An 18,403-nucleotide genomic window follows, 5' to 3' on the forward strand; every position below is an offset into this window, starting at 1 on the left:
TTCGTGCTCTTGAGGAGATCCAAGAGTGTAGAGCGAGCAAAAATTGTCTCATTCGATCCTGATAGCGAAAAGACTTGCAAAGCTAATAGGAAAAGCAGAAAGGAACAAATGGGGAACGAGAGGGATGTAGTCGTAGCCGTTGCACTCAACTGTATACAAATGCTAGGAACTATGAGCTGAAGACCATCCACTTGACAATGCTACTGCATTTTAAAGGAATGGATACTGAAGATCAATTGTTGGTCATGAAAGAATTCTAGTGTGATACAAACATTCCTTCTTGGAGATTTGAACGAATGAGAATCTAGGAAGAAATGTTTTCCTTATTGTATGAAAAAACTTTGCTAAAACATGGTTGTTAAAATTACCTGAAGGATCATTGACTACTTGGGATGAGGTTTATAATGCTTTTATGCTGAAGTATTATTAGCCTCAAAAGACTCTAGATTATAGGTCTAGAATTTATAATTTCACTCAGAAAGAAGGAGAATCTTCTCTTGATGCTTGGGAGGGATTCAAGGTTTATTTGATTCAATGCCCACATCAAATTTCCCTCTGTCTCTTTTAGTGCAGTTTTATTATGATGGACTTACTGCACATTATCAAACTTTAGTTGATACAACTTGTGGTGGGTATTATGGAGATAAAACTGTTGAAGAAGTGCAATAAATCTATGAGAATTAGCAATGAATTCCCAATAACAGGCCATTAGAGATTTATGAAATCAATGCTCAAAGTGACATGGCTATGCAAGTAGCAGATCTTACTAAGCATGTGAAGTTGCTATTAATAAGGATTTTTCTTCTAATAGATAAGCTTGTGCATATTGTGAATGTATGGATAAAGGTGGCAAATAGATGGTATGGATGGATGTGGACTGAATATGAAGAAGGTGGATTTTAAATAACCAATTTATTCATATATGACCCATTTAAAGTTTATTAGGTATTCAAACTTATATAACTCATATATACTCTTACCCACCCATTTATCCTATTACTGTTAATTCAAATTTTTTAATAAGAAATATTATCTTAAATATATTATTACTATTATTATTATAGACCTTAGTTTTTTTATTATTAATACTTAAATTTGGTGAATTATTTTAATTTTATCGTTGTTATAATTATAAATAAATTTAACCGGCACAATTCCTTTTTTTATTTACTTCTCTCAATTTTATCTCTACAATTTTATTAGCATCATTTTCTCTCTAGTGAAATTTTCTTTGTAGCTTCTTGATATATTATCAGTTCAATGCTTTGTTTTTATGTTTTGCATTAAATTTTTCAAGAAGAAGCATACAAGATCCGAAAGAAATTTTTGGTGGAAACTTTTATTTTTTATTTTAATATTTTTTAATTATTTTTATTGTGATATAATTATGTGTCAAGATGTACCCGTTTATTTCTATGAATGCTAGACATGATAAATTTCATTCAAAAAAAAACTTCGTATAATAAATCTCTTCTATTTTCATATTTTCTTTTTTCTATTTATTGTTATACTAAATTCTAATGAATTTAATTAAACTACTTAGCTATTATCTCATCTATAAATTATAGTATTTTACTTTTCCATTTTGAAATAAGTGTCGTTTTAAAAAAAATTTCTTTATTAAGTGTTATTTAAGTAACTAATGGAGTATTAATTATTTATTTTCTAATTTATCTTTATTCACTCTGAGAGAAAGTATTAATGGAGTAGGAAAAAAAGAAATTCACTAAAGTGAAAAAGAATTTTATAGAAATTTTATGTATTTTAATAAATTGATATTTTGCTCATATAAAATAACTTTTTATTATAATTTAATATTATATATTTTATAATCCTTGTGTGTGAGTTTTAAGAGGACTTATTTAGGGGCATAAGTGTCATCAAATTGAGACTTTTTAAGTTTCACATTAAAATTTAAACTTTATATATTTTATTTTTTAAATATGTTTATAATTTACTTTCTATTGATCGGAGCTGTTGATGCTCGATTCCGATCGGTTTGATTTTTTTTCTCGATTCTTTTCATCTTTAGTTATATGGTATAGACTTTTTAAAAGCTACTGTAATAGAAATTTCTTTTTTAAAAGTTATGTAACAAGTAAAACAATCGTTGATTTAAAAGATTATCAGTAACGGACTGAAATTTTAGTAAGAACAAAAGTAAAAGATAGAGTAAAAGAAGTGGCAGATACTAACAAGTTTTGTCTTATTAATATTAAAACTAACTTCAAAACTCTAATATTTCAAATTTAAGTAATACTTTATAAAAGGAAAGTGCATTTAATTGCTAATAACATATACTTTTTTTGGAATAATGATGTATATAAATTTATAAATGGATATAGTGTTGAAAGCAAAAAGAAGTTAAACTTTAGAATTGAAGGATAAGATCACTTATTAATTAATTAAACCTCACTAAATTCATTAATCAATAAGAACCGATTCTATTAAAAAGAAAAAAATAAAAAGTTAAATAATGAATCTTGAGAGTGACAAAAAGGAGTAAGCATGACGGTCCAAACATTCGTTGATTCATTCATTCCCTTATTTTTTGAAATATATGTCACGATTGCTTCACAATTTGATGTTTTAATTTTAATAGATATTTATTTAACATTTTAATTCAATAAATAAATGAGATATAGAAAGCATCCAAGTCAAATAATGGTTAAAGCATGTTACCGTTGCGATTTTAGAGCTTCAAGATCTGAAGTGTATTTTTTAATTAACTAAAAGTATAAGCTATCTGAAAAAAATATAATTACATTGATAATATGGGTTACAATTTTTAAAATTTTAAAAAATGAGTAAGGAAAAAAGGCATAAAAATGCAACAAAAAATTGTGTTTTTTATTTTTCAATAAATGATTATGCTATGTCATGTCATTTTTTGAAAAGTACTATATGTTTTAAGAATTTATTGGTGTTTAAGAAATAGGTATTTTTAGAAATGAGAATTGGATTTTGCAAACTCATTTAGTTTGAAGGTAAAAATATTATTGAGATTTTAAACTGAAGAATTTTGTAAATAATCTAAAAAAATGGTGAAATGATTCATTAGTGGGCATCTATATCCAATCTAATCCAACTCATATAAATAAGAGTCATTTTTTTATTATCATTTTATAACCCATTTAATTCTAAAATATTACCAATTTATTACCTATACCCATACAACAAGGGTTGATTAGGATGGGTAAAAGAATAAAGGTGGAATTTGCCACCTTTATAATTTGCTCTCTCAATCTGTGTTAGAGCATTAAATGAATCTAATGTGTACTTTTTAAATAAATTACTACAATATTTTTATTTAATTTTGTGTTTAGTTAAAATTTATTAAATAATTTATTTTGTTTATAAATGAATAAAATTCATTTACAAATGAATTTCTATGTTTAATGTGTTAATTAAAAATTATGGAATTCATTTTTAATAAAACAAATATTCTATTGGAAATAAGTTTCAATAAGAAAAAAATGTATAGAAAAAGAAAATAAAGTTATAAAAGTTAAATAAACAATTTAGCCATAAAATATATTGACTTACTAACATGAAATTTATTTAGAAATTTTACATATTCTATTAAAATTTAATTTAAAAATAGCTAATTCTACAAATTTTATTTTATAGATTCTAAACGAACTTTCATTTCACTCAAACATATAAATATTAAATTTACAAGTGAACTCCATAAATTTTAATTAATTAATTTCAACGAAATACAATATAATAAAGTTTAAGCGACATGTATTTTTTAAGAAAAATATTAATAAAGAAAGAAAAAAATTATTAGTGAACAAATTCATTCTTGTCCCTTTTTATTTCTTTATATTTAATTTAGTGACAATAATCGCCACTTATAATATGCTTTATGTGATGTCATAAAATCTCAATCAATTTCAAATTAAAAAATCAGTAATAGTTTCAAAATCAACAAGCCCAATCACAATCTACAACTCTGAAATATTAAATTGTGAAGACAATCTATCCAACTCTAACTGCCCTCTCTTTATTTGCTCTACTTTTCTTTTCTTTTATCTTACAATATAGAAAAAAAAAAAGAAGAAAAAAGAATAGAAAAAAGGTAAAAGAATATGCAAAGGTGGCAGTAATGCAAATACCTTGAGAAAGTGATGAATTTGAGCTATAAAGAAGCAAATCTTATGCTATGTATATGATTTCTAGACTATCCAATAGTCAAATTTCGAGCAATTGGGTGTTGGTGGTTCAGTTTCTAAGTTAATCTTTTTACTATTGAATCTTATTTTGATCTCCATTTTCTTCTTTAATCTTTTAATAAATTAATAATAATGAAAATTATGTAGTTGGCAATTTTGCAAAAAACATTAGGTTATGGAGAGAAAAAGAAAAAGAAACAAATAAGATAAGTGAGAAAAGAAAAAAAATTAAAATAATATACTTAGAGAAACATATTTTATGGTTCTGACATCGTGCTTGTTAAAGAAAGAGTCAACGGCTCATAAGCAGTGGCTTAGTTAAATAAACCCACTAAAATTGCAGTGAAAGCAAGTGTTCACAAGACAATTATTACTATTTATGGACTCAAACTGAATGATCTATCCATGATCGCAGTGAAGTTTGGGTGAAACTAAATTCCTCTCTTTGTCTCTATTGAGAAAGAGAACTAACCAAATCCCTTATGATCTCTATACTTATGGTGAATTAGTTAGCCTTACCTAGAAGGCAGGACTAAAAATTTACCATGATCTTAAGGTCCAAAGACAACTAAAATGAAAAATGAAGAAAACTAAGCAAGATTAGGTAGTTTTGTAACCACTTTGAGTATAATCCCATAGAGCCTTCCCTTGCATGCAAAGGAAAATGTAAGGAAGATTTTTCAAAATATTATAGGAAAAAACGTTTTCACAAAAGCAGGAAGGTGCTAAAGAATAAAGAAAGTTTTTACAAAAGGCCATCTTCTTCAAGATATTCAAAAAACAAAAGCCCAAAAAAGATTTTAGCAAAATTACTTGCTACAAGTGTGGCAAGAAAGGTCATACTTTAAAGTATTGCAAGTTTTCTAAAAGAATTGAGGAGCTTCAAATAGAAGAAGAAATTTTAAACAAAATTTCAGCTCTTCTGGTTGAAACCTCTGAATCAGAGTTTTCTAATCCTTATAATGATGAGAAATAATTCCAAATTGATGAAATTAAAACCTCATCTGAATACTATGAATCATATTCTGACAAGATTCCAAAAACCATTACTATACTCACTAGGCAACAAGAAGCTCTTCTTGAAGTTGTCAAGCATATTAATGACCCCCCAAATTCAAAAACAAGTTTTGAAAGAAATTTTAAAAGCTGAAACTCTTATCTCTTCATCTAGTAATAATACCTACGATCTAACTATGATTTTGAAAAAAGGAAAAAGGCAAAAGCATCCCCTTCCTACTATCCAAGAACTCCAACAAGAAATTAAAACTATTAAGATAAAATTCAAAGAATTAAAAGAAAAGCAACAGAATGATTTTGTTCTACTCCAAAACTTGATTTTAAAACAAAACAGTGAATCAGATTCTGATAAAGAAAATGATTTTCAAAATCTTGAGATTTCTGAAAACGTTCCAAAAATAAATGTTCTAAAAGAAATAACCTCAAGAAAATATCTTATTCAAATAAAACTCATTTTCTCTGGTGATTTTCAAATAGAAACTATAGCCTTGTTTGATACAGGAGCATATCTCAACTGTATAAATTATGAGTTAGTTCCTAAAAGATATCATCAAGAGACAAATGAAAGACTTACGTCTGCTAATAATTCAAAGATTAACATTGCTTGAAAAACTGAAGCTGCAATTTTAAACAAAGACATTGCTTTAAAAAATATTTTTATTCTTACAAAGGATTTACATCAAACGATTATTTTGGGGACTCCTTTTATTAATTTGATTACTCCCTTCAAAGTAACTACAGATGGCATCATTTTCAAAGCTAAGAATTCAAAAGTCATTTTTCCTTTTTTAGAAAAATCTAAGAAAAGAAATCTCAATCTTATAAAAGCTCACTCGATTTATAATTTTAAGATAAATATTTTGATTAAAGGAAAGTAAACCCAGCTATTCCATTTGAGACAATATATGGGTTTAAAAAGAATTCAAAGCAAATTGCAAAATGATTTTATTCAAAAAAGGATTTCTGATTTCTAAGAAAAAATTGAAAGAGAAGTTTGTTCAGATCTTCCAAATGCTTTCTGGAAAAGAAAACAACATATAGTAGATCTACCATATGAAAAAGAATTTAGTGAAAGACAAATGCCTACCAAAGTCAGGCCCATCCAAATGAATGAGGCCTTAGAAAAACTATTATAGGATAGAAATCCAAGACTTAAAGAAAAAAAGTTTAATTACTAAATCACGATTCCTCTGGTCATGTGCAGCTTTCTATGTAAATAGAAATAGTGAAATAGAAAGAGGTACCCCTAGGTTAGTAACTAACTATAAACCTTTAAATAAAGCTCTCAAATGGATTAGATATCCTATTCCAAACAAAAAAAATCTTCTTCAAAAGCTTCATTCTGCTTTCATTTTTTTAAAGTTTGATATGAAGTCAGGATTTTGGTAAATCCATATTCATCCTAGAGATCATTATAAACTGCATTTACAGTTCCATTTGGCCAGTATGAATGAAATATAATGCCATTTGGTTTAAAAAATGCTCCTTCTGAATTTCAAAGAATTATGTATGATATTTTTAATCCATATTCAAATTTCTGTATTATGTACATTGATGATGTACTAATTTTTTCAAATTCTCTTGAACAACATTTTAAACATTTAGAGACGTTTTTCTATGTTGTCAAGAAAAATATTTTAGTTGTTTCAAAATCCAAAATCTCTTTATTCCAAACAAAGATTAGATTTCTTGGGCACTATATCTCTCGGGGAACTATTATCCCAATTGAAAAATCTCTAGCCTTTACTTCAAAGTTTCTTGATAAAATTTTGGGAAAAGCTCAATAGCAGAGATTTCTTGGCAGTTTAAATTATATCATGGATTTTATCCAAATTTAAACTGTTTAGCAAAGCCTCTCCATGATAGGTTGAAGAAAAAACCCCATGCATAGTCTGATGAGCATACAAAGATTGTTCAAAGCATTAAAAATTAAGTTTTCTGAAATTCCATGTTTGCATCTAGCTGATCCATCTATATTCAAAATAGTTGAAGCTGATGCATCAGATTTAGGTTATGGTGGAATTCTTAAACAAATTCAAAGCAATAAAGAATGCACTGTCCAGTTTACTTCTGCACACTGGAATGATATTTAAAAAAATTATTCAACAATCAAAAAAAATTCTTTCAATAGTGCATTTCAAAGTTTCAAAGTGATCTTCTAAATCAAAAATTTATTTTAAGGATTGATTGTAAATCTGCAAAAGAAGTATTAAAAAAAGATGTTTAAAACATAGCTTCAAAATAAATTTTTGCCAAATGACAAGCTATTCTTTCTGTTTTTGATTTTGAAGTTGAATACATAAGAGGAGATTCAAATTCAATACCAGACTTTCTAACGAGAGAGTTTCTTAAAAAATAGGAGTGACAATGCCTCGAAAAACAAAAGCAAAGGATAAAGAAGAAAAGCCAAAAGTTCAAAATCAGTACAAAGCCCAAAGAATGAGATAATTCCCTCCTCTTCAAAGCCAATCAGAATCTGGACGGAAATCATCCAGGAAGAAATTCTTTCTCATAAAAAAGAACCTGCTAATAAGCAATTTCAAATACAGGAATGGCTTGCACAACAACCTCCTGAATTCTCAGAAATGGTCCAAAAATATTCAAAGACAAAGCATGTGGCTGACGTTTAATCAGAGATTTCTCCAATGTCATCTTCTTTTTCAACTAAGGATAAAGGTATACTCTCTATCCCTCTTTCAAAGCATGAGATAGTAATTTTCTCACAAAATCTATCTCATGACTTAAAGCATTTCAAAACCAAATTCTCAAGAAATAGGTTTGTCTTAAACAAAACTTTTTAAAGCTAATAAATATATAGAAAAATCAAATTTCCAAAGAATTTTAAATGTTGAGGAAGGATTTTGTATAGAAGGCCCCTCAAAATTAATTTCAAAAGTTCTCTCTCCAGGATGGTGTTTTAAACCTTGGAATGAGACTAAACCGCAGTTTTATTACCAGTCTATCTTAGAGGTGACTGCTTCTACAAAGTTTAAACACTTTAAAAAATACAAAAACTATAAAGACCTAGCTTATTCTACATGTACTATTCAAAAAATCCTTCACCCTTCAGATTAGGAAATGTAATTGCATTCTTCAAGATCTTTCCCAAATACCCTTCAAAATACTTATCCCCCAAGTCTCAGTACCACCTCTAATTACTAGGATTATCAGCAAGCTTGGTTCAATACCTTTCTCTTGCAAAATGAAGGACAAAGCCATTCTTGGCTTTTCTACTTCGATACTAGCACGATCCAAACTTTAAAGATCTCGTATTGGTTTAAACACTGGTGGAACTATTATGGTAATGTTCCAGAAACCATAATACCTGAAGTACTCTCCTTGTTTAACATCTTCAAAGCTCATTATAAACCGAACAAAATAGAAAAACAATTCCCCCCTTACTTTTATTTTGTTCAAACTTCTTCCTCCCTTGGGTATATGTGTGGTATTTCCATTTCAATCAAGTAGCAGATGGAGAAGTCATGCTTACCCGCAAATTCAAAGTAAAGTGGTGGGACAAATTCAACCACCAAGAAAAGCTATCTACAAAGATGGTCCAAAATTTCCTTACAAAGAACAGCTTCTTACTAGCACCTAAAGAACAAGCTACCTTCTAAGCACAGAAGTCTTTTATACTTTCAAAACTGGCGGCGGCCCAGACGGAAGAAGATTTTCTACAACTAATCAAACAGTTGTCAGAAACCACCTCCTCTAAAGGAAAGTCTAAAGCCTCATCATCCTCTTCAAGCACCAGCTCTGCAGCCATTGACTTAGATGGTGACTCAAATGAAGATGATTATTTTGGAATATTCAAGCCCATAAAATAAAATGTTCAAAAGCCTTGTAAAGCCCTTAGGCTGAAAACTAGGAATGGCGGCTCACGGTAACTTTCTGTAATGGGCCAAAAAACCCATTTATAAAGAAAAACTTATATTTACTTGTCATACACCCCAATTGGTATCAAAGTCTGCAAGGTCCCTAGGAAGAGAATTATCAAACTCGTTTTAAACAACTGCATCATATCTTTGTTGAACAATATTTTTGATATTCTTTTTAAAATCTTCTCCTACTAGCTTGTAAGGTGTGGCTTCAATTTCCTTTTATCCATAAGGAGTAGTTATCTTCCAAAGAGGAGGATGTTCAGATTGGATGGTTTGATTTTTTCCTACCTTCCATTCTGAGGCTTTGTTCCTAATGGTAACAGGACTAATGACTTTATTTTTGAAAGGGTATGAAACACCATTTTCTTTGCAATAAATTTGAAACCAATCAAAAAATGTGATTTGGACTTTGTTTTGTAAACAAAATTCATAGTATCTTTCTTGGATACTATCTATTTCATTTGATTTTTTTTTAAAAACCAGAGTTTTTAAGAATGGTTTTTCTTTGAGTAGAAATCTTCATGTAAAAGCTTTTTATTGATTTGAAACTCTTTTGAAATCATATTGATTTCTGCTTTTGGTTCACATCAAAAACTTGCGTTTACTTGTCATACATCCCAACTGGTATCAGATCCTATAAGGTCCCTAGGAAGAGAAGGTTATTTACATCAACATATTTTAAACTCGTTTTAAACAACTGCATCATATCTTTATTGAACAAACTTGTTCATTTATGCACAGTAGTAAGACCCGTTTTTAAGATAAGGGCAGTAAAACTGGTGGCTTGGTTTATGTTTGTTTAAAATAAAGTTATTTTATCGTGTTCTAAAATGAATTTAGAACCACTTATTTGTAGATCATCTTTCTTTTCAAACTCTTCTACCTCTGAATTTTCAAGATCCAAAGGTTTAGTAAATGGTGAAGAAATCACTATTGAGGATTTTACAAAGCATATTGATGATTGGTAAATACCCAAAATTCAAAAGAAGCAAATTTTTGAATTTTCAAAGTTTCTTATCTTCAAAACAGATTTTAACATCAAAATTGAAGAAAGGGATATCTAAATTTCAAAGCCTTTTAAGAAAATTTATCTTCTAAATCCAAAAACCTTTCAAAAACATAAATAAAAAGATTACAAATACATCCACATAGGTCTTGTCTATATATATATATATATATATATATATATATATATATATATATATATATATATATATATATATATATATATATATATCGTATTGTGACCTTAAATTTTATCAATTTGAAATGCTGCTGCAAATTTATATTTGCATTGGATGATACTGTTTGGAGAAAAAAAACATGGTAAATTATATTTTTAAACCCTCAAAGTTTCAATTTTATTTTTATTGAGATTTTTAATTTTATTTTATTTTATTCAGTTTTTATAATTTTTAATTTTATTTTGATTGATTCAAAAGTCTTTAATCAAAGTAAAATTAAAATATATTACTCAACAAAATAAATAAAAATCTCATGAAATATATATAAAAAATTCTTAATCCAAACAAAAAAAAAGTCTCAAGAAACAAAACAGAAATTAAAGAACTCAATAAAATAAAAATAAAATTGAAGAGTTTAATAATTGATTTTGCAAAAAAATAAAATTGTAAATAAATGTATGTAAGATTTCAAATCTGTTAAAATTCTGTCTTAAAACTTTCACAAGGCAGTCATAAATTTACATTTAACATGAATAGTAGTTGCTATAAGGTTCAAAGTCAGCTACTGAATGGATATTATAATTTTTTTTTCACTTGACTAGATGTTCACTTACCCAATATTTATTTTAAACATTTATTATTTATAATTTCTTTTACATTTATTGACCACATTCATTATCATGCCCTTTTCTGACGAATCATACAGTTCAACGAATTCATCGACTACTAAAGTTATCAAATGAATTGTAATTACAAGTGACACGATTGAAAAAGATATAAATGTAATTTAGTAATAAGATCTAAGGTATAAACTTTTCATCCTCTTTTCCTTAATTTATAAGATTATTAAAAAAAAATAGTCAATTTCTTCATAATTAGCCCTTTGTTCCTCCATGTAGCCATTTACCACCTCACAAAGTGGGTTGAAGTAGAAGATGTGGTGACTATCACAGAAAAGAGAATAACCGACTTTTTCTGGAGAGAAATAATTTATAGATATGACATTCCTCACCACTATAACTGACAATGGAATGCAGTTTGATAATAAGGACTTCAAAGGTTTCTATAATTGTATAAAGATTAACCTAAGGTTTACATTTATTGCCCATCCTCAAACTAATGGGCTAACAAAGGTCACAAATTAAACAATTCTCTGAGGGCTTAAAAGAAGACTAGATGAAAGATAAGGCAAATGGGTTGATGAGCTCCATAATATTCTTTGGTAATACAAGACAACGTCAAGAACGACAATTGTGGAAACACCTTATGGAGCAGAAGCAGTAATCCTAGTTGAAATGGGAATGTTGACCTTACACATATAATACTTCAATGAAAAGAAAAATGAGGATTACATGAGGTTGCACCTGGAGTTTTTAGAAGAAAGAAGGGCATAAGCTAACATAAGGAATGAAGCCTACAAATATAGAATGGTGAGATACCATGATCAGAGAGTCAGACTTAGTTCATTTTTGAAAGGCGAGTTAGCTTTGTGAAGAGCTGACTTTAGCAAAAGGGGAGATGGTGTTAGAAAATTGCAAACCAACTAGGAAGGTCCTTACAAGGTTGTTAAAGTGTTCAAAGGAGGTGCATACAGAATAGCTGACATGGCAGGGAGAGAGCTTCCTTAGTCATGGAATGTTCAGGTACTAAAAAAAGTACTATCAATAGACAATAAAAAAAGCTGAGATGGTAGCACCTTAAGTGTAAACTTTTTAATTTTATTTCATTATTTCTACTTTATCAATAAAGTATCTTCTTTAGAGCATATTATTAGTGTATTCTTCTAAAGACATCGATCTAAGCGCATTGGGCTCAGTTTGGAACACAAAGCACATTATCAATGCATTCTTCTAAAGACACTGATCTAGCCCCACTGAGCTCAGTTTGGAGCACAGAGCACATTATTAGTGCATTCTTCTAAAGATGCTGATCTAGCCCTACCGAGCTCAGTTTGGAGCATAGAGCATATTATTAGGCATTCTTCTAAAGACACCAATCTAGGCGCACCGAGCTCAGTTTAGAGCATAGAGCACATTATTAGTGCATTCTCCTAAAGATGCTGATCTAGGTGCATCAAGCTCAGTTTAAAGCATAAAGCACCTTATTAGTGCATTCCCATAAAAGACACCGATCTAAATGCACCAAGCTCAGTTTAGAGCACTTAGCATATTATGAGAGCATTTTCCTAAAAATGTCGATTTACTATCAGTGCATCATATAAAGATATCGAGTAACTACACTTAGGCATGAAGAAAGAATAAATAAAATACTCAAGTATGAAAATTCGTCCAATTTTAAGTATTACCGAGTTACTATACTTGGTAATATTTTATGCAAAAAGAAAGGAAAAGACAAGCAGACTAGCTTCAACATTCAGACAAACACCAAAAGTTTAGAAAGCAATTAAGGAAGATCGGATTGGAAAAAAGATTTCATTAATAAGAATGGTTACATATATATTAAGCTCAGGACTTATCGTTAACTATGTCCCCAGCCTCAATGAGGTCGCTCTCTACATTCAAATCATCTTTCAAAGGAGGATTTATATTTGCACCTAGAGCTACCTCGCCACCCAAAGCCTTTTGAGTGACCCTCTCTTAAGCTTTGTTACCTATCTCTTTAAAATCTATATCATCAAAGAAACTCATATAAGCATTAGTAAACTTACTTTTAACAGCTTCCTTCATTACCTTCTTGTAGCTGTTGAGGATAAAAGATAGCTCAGAGTAAGATTCTTCCTTGCCAGGTTCAAGCTTCTCATTGATAGAGCTCTGATCGACACATTTCAAGGTCTGGGAAGCATACTCCAAATGAAGATTAGCAACCCATTGGTCAAACATTTTCTTCTCCGATAAAGCTTTGCTGAGCTAGGTAGCTGCACTCTCGGCTTAAAGATCACTCTCCAGCTTTCTCTCCTCGGCAGAGAGATCCTCAGCTTGTTTTTGAAGCACAAACTCACCAGTCTGTGCACGAGTCTGATCGTGGAAGGCTTGCTTGCTCAGTTGCCTTTCGTAATGCTTTCGAGCATTACCAAGGGTCATATCCTATATAAAGGAATAGTTAAAGAAAAAGAAGAACCATTTATAAAACTAAGGTTATAAAGATCGATATACTTGAAGGATGAGAGACATTTGATAAGCATGAAGATTGTCATGATGGACATTCTCCAGCTCCCTTAATCATACTAGAAGTTGATCAAACTAGCAAGCTCCTTAATTAAGGGCATTGTTTGCACAGTAGGAGTCGTCCCATACTTCTTTTGAAGATACGTCTAGGGATCCGAACACTTAGTGGAAGATCGAGGGTTCTCCACCTCAACACAATCATCCTCATCAATAAGATGAGGATGCTTCCCAATAAAAGAAGGCAGTGGCAAGGATAAGATACTGACCTCATGATCGGCACTTGGAGAAGGACCTGATGAAGTTGTTATCAATTGGCCATAATTATCTTTAGAGGTCCCATCCTCGATAGTAGATTTAGGGAGAGCAAAAGACGAGCTCATCGAATTTTTACCTTTAACGAGCTTAGCTCTCTTCAACTGCTTCAAATCAATCATTGCAAGAACAATAAGAATAAAGATCATATTAGAATTTCATAAACAAAAAATGTAGCAACCAAATAAGAAAAGGTTAAGTAGGTATACTTGAAGAATTGTCACCTAGCTCAGGCCCTCGATGTTCGGGCGTCTTAAGCTCAGTTAGAGACTAAGATATAAGGGGAGAAATAAAAATGGGAGTCCTTATCTTCCTAACGCTCATTAATATTTTTCTATTTTTGAGGTCCTCTTTTAAGGACTAATTTTATTCATTTCCTAGCATGAGGAACATGTCATATTCTTGGAAGGTTGGCAAAATCGGTAGTGGTAAACAAGAAAATAATGATCTCGCCAATAATGAATAAAAGATATGAGACCATCTAGGATCTTATGGCCAAAACAAGCCCTAAGATACATGAAGGCTGTAATGACCCGGAACTAGATCACATGAGATATTGTCCACTTTGGCCCCCCACTGACCTCACGGTTATGTCCCTTTGGCGGGTTCGAGAACTTCCCAAGAGGTCCCCCATCCTGGAATTTTTTTGAACTAAGCACGTTTAACTTTGGAGTTCCTACAACTCCACAGCTAAACAACCAAAAGGCCTCATGTGATTAGTTCCAACTCTTTACATATATGTTATCAACCATTCCCCACCCCATTTCAATGTGCAATTCAATTCATTCATATGCCCCTGTACCTTAGAGTGCTGCCATCCTAGAAGCCTACTAGAAGCCGCTCCTTGTCCAGGCATCCTATCTCTTTCTTTGCCTTGGCGATCACTTTCCACCCTCATCAGACCGCTCTCTAGGCCAGGCTGTCACTTGCCCACCGGCTTCCGCCTGGTTCGTCCTCGAACCACACATCTACTAGAGGGGTCCTGCTCTGATACCATTTGTAACGATCTGGAACCATATCACATGAGATATTGTCCGCTTTGGGCCCCCCACTGGCCTCACGGTTTTGTCCCTTTGGCGGGGTTCGAGAACTTCCGAGGAGGTCCCCCATCTTGGAATTTCTCTGAACCAAGCACGTTTAATTTTGGAGTTCCTACAACTCCACAGCCAAACAATCAAAAAGCACATCATGTGATTAGTTCCAACTTTTTACATATATGTTATCAACCATTCCCCACCCCATTTCGATGTGCAATTCAATTCATTCATGTACCCCCATACTTTAGAGTGCTGACATCCTAGAAGCCTACCAGAAGCCGCTCCTTGTCCAGGCATCCTATCTTTTTCTTTGCCTCGGCGATCACTTCCCACCCTCGTCAGACCGCTCTCTAGGCCAGGCTATCACATGCCCACCAGCTTTCGCCTGGTTCGTCCTCGAACCACACATCTACTAGAGGGGTCCTATTTTGATACCATTTGTAATGACCCGAAACCAGATCACATAAGATATTATCCGCTTTGGTCCTTAACTGGCCTCACGGTTTTATCCCTTTGGCGGGTTCGAGAACTTCTCAAAAGGTCCTCCATCCTGGAATTTCTCTGAACCAAGCACGTTTAACTTTGGAGTTCCTACAACTCCACAGCCAAACAACCAAAAGGCGCCTCATGTGATTGGTTCCAACTCTTTATATATATGTCAACCATTCCCCACCCCATTTCGATGTGCAATTTGATTCATTCATGTACCCCCGTACCTTAGAGTGCTGCCATCCTAGAAGCCTTCCAGAAGCCGCTCCTTGTCCAGGCATCCTATTTTTTTCTTTGCCTCAGCAATCACTTCCTGCCCTCATCAGACCGCTTTCTAGGCCAGACTGTCACAAAGACATACTTGGTAGCCCGAACAACCAAATAAAATGAAGAAGAAATAAAAAGTAGGGACGATATTAAAGTTTATGCAAAGTTGCTTAAAAGCAACAAGACATATGGAAGTGGGATGTAATTGAGTGAGAGAGATGTTTTTATCTAGGATGACGATCCTAACAAAGGGATCTAAAGGCAACCTAAGACCGACTTTTAAATGCTCTTCATACAACATTATGTGATTAGCTTCGGGAGTGTTATTATTGAGAGAATGCTTAGGACACTCCTTAAGGAAAAATTCAATTAGGATTTTATACCAAGCTCTAAGATGATTAGACGAAGAAAGTTCATTTTAGATGGAAAGAGATGGTGATCATTCTCACCATCCTGAGAAGAAGACTCAAGACTTTTAGTCTCTTCTTGATGAGAGGAAGGATCCTCTTTATTGACAAACTCATTAGTATGTTTTTGAGAGTGAGTTTGGACATGCTCCTCTTTATTATTAGGCCCAAGAGCGAGGTTTTAGGAAGAAGTTGGGATACTATCCATGGAAGAATGAAAACAAAGAGAGAAAAGAAAAAAGAAGAAGAAGTGAATGGGTAAAGGAAACTTACTTCTAGCAAATGCTTACAACCCTAAGCAAGACGATAGTAGAGAAAAAAAATGCGAGAATTGCACAAAAGCAATGAACTAGGAAAAGACTAGAAGATAGAGGAAAAATATTGCAAAATGCATAAAGGTAACAAAAATAAAGAATGACCATTTTATAGGTCATCTTAAAGACCATTGGTACTCTTAGGTTATCAAAGGAATATTTTAGAAATAAGGGACGATATGGTCATTTGAAAGAGCAAGATAGGAAACATCAGTCATAGTTACAGACACGATGTAAGAAACGTCAAAAGGAATATCAAGTGTCTCACCTACCAGAGGTCAAAAATTCAAATTGTACCACCAAGTATATCTCTTGCTCGTGATCCGATCAAGTTTGAATCCTTTGATCTTGCTTACTGAGAGGTATCAAACTCGTTATACGACTAGAATGACTGAGCATGAAAATACAGATTATCTTGAGCATAAATACTCTCTAGCAAAAGGGGGAGACTAATAATAATCGAGCATCAAAGCCTGAGTTGTCATTGTCGAGAAACACAAGATTCAAGTCCAAATCCAAGTTCAATAAGGATTCTTGGAGACTAAGTCATGGTCAGACTCTAGTTTAGTAGTCCGATCTAGTCTAGGACTCTGTTATACAACCAAAAATAATAGGATTAAAGCACCTTGCATTCATAAAGTCCTACTCATGTAGGACTAGGAGACTTTCAATCCCTATATAAGGGACCGCGACACAACATGTCAAGGACATCCCATTTTACTTATTCATTATGCTTCATACCACCTTAAACCTTTACTGACTTAGCCATCAAAATGAGTGGCTGGATAACCTCCTCCAGAGCTTTCTAACCATTACTTCAAATACTCTAGAACTCGGGTCAGATTTGAAGACCTTGTTGTTAGCTTACCTCATTTAACCAAGTCTACAGGACCCTCAGGTTTTCGCCATTCAATGCATATTCGTAAATTTTAGTAGGAGAATTGAGTTTAAAGATATGATTTGAATTTTTGAAAGTATTTAGGTCAATATTAGAATATTAAGTCTGTGCTTTTTCTTTACGTCTAGTTGATAACCTCTTGCCTGAGGACTTCTAGTTATCGGAGAAGAAAAATCATAGAATTTTGTTAATAATTACTAAATAAAAAAATCATTATTTAGAGATAATTAAAGATAATTTTAAAAATTATATCTTAAGTGATAAATATTGTTAATATCAAATAAAATCTTTTAAAATTAATATGATAATCATTCCAATTTTATAAAAAATATATATATGTAATTGTCTTCAAAAAATCTAATTTTGAATATTTTCAAGATTTTGATCCAAATTTTAACTATTTTCAAGGATTTTGATCTAATTAAAAAGATTTAACCAATTTTTAAAGATGTTTTTATTTTATTAAAAAGGATTTGATTAAATATTAAAATTTTAACCAAGTTAATTAGAACTAAGTCAACCCTTAATTTTGACTTTTAAATCCACCGTGAAATTTTAGAACATCAAATTTTCATCACTAGATTTCTAAAAATTACTTAATATCTAATTTCAAAATTTGGTGTTTACAACTCTATTTTTTTATATCATTTATTTTGATTTTTTAATCCTAATTTTATCATACCTATTCTATCCGTGTCTTGCTTCTTTTCTTTCAAATGGATAAAAAACTAAAAGAATTTTTTTATGTAAGATGAAATATATATATAAGTTAAATTATAGAAATGATAAATCTTTTGTACCTTTTAATAACTTATTAATCAGCTAATGTGCTGGTGCAGTTGTTAAAATTTCTTAAGAATACTTTTAGAAAGAATTTGAAGAAATTTCATGAGACATTTTAAAAAAGAAAAGAATTCAAACTCAAGAAATTTTAGCTTTTTGTCTTTAAAATGAAAAAAAATAATAAAAATTTCATATGTTGGTAAGTGTAGAAGAAAAGTGAAATGTAACTAGTTGAATAAATAATCAGTCACAAAATTAATGGCTGAAATTTTTTGAATAAAATGGATGGCTAAGATCAATTTGAAATTCTGTTGCAAATTTATATTTGCATTGGATGATACTGTTTGGAGAAAGACATGGTAAATTATATTTTTAAAACCCTCAATGTTTCAATTTTATTTTTATTGAGATTTTCAACTTTATATTTTATTTTATTGAGTTTTTATTATTTTTATTGAGATTTTCAACTTTATATTTTATTTTATTGAGTTTTTATTATTTTTATTTTTAT

General features: G+C 31.0%; 1 non-coding gene across 1 annotated transcript; it reads right to left on the minus strand.

Moving 5' to 3' along the window:
- Positions 1 to 444: 444 nt before the first annotated feature.
- On the minus strand, positions 445 to 551 carry LOC112535509. The gene has a single exon (XR_003079625.1). It is a non-coding gene; the product is annotated as a small nucleolar RNA R71 (small nucleolar RNA).
- Positions 552 to 18,403: the final 17,852 nt, after the last annotated feature.

The sequence above is a fragment of the Ricinus communis genome, chromosome 9 (genome assembly GCF_019578655.1).
Source record: "Ricinus communis isolate WT05 ecotype wild-type chromosome 9, ASM1957865v1, whole genome shotgun sequence".
Lineage (NCBI taxonomy): Eukaryota > Viridiplantae > Streptophyta > Magnoliopsida > Malpighiales > Euphorbiaceae > Ricinus > Ricinus communis.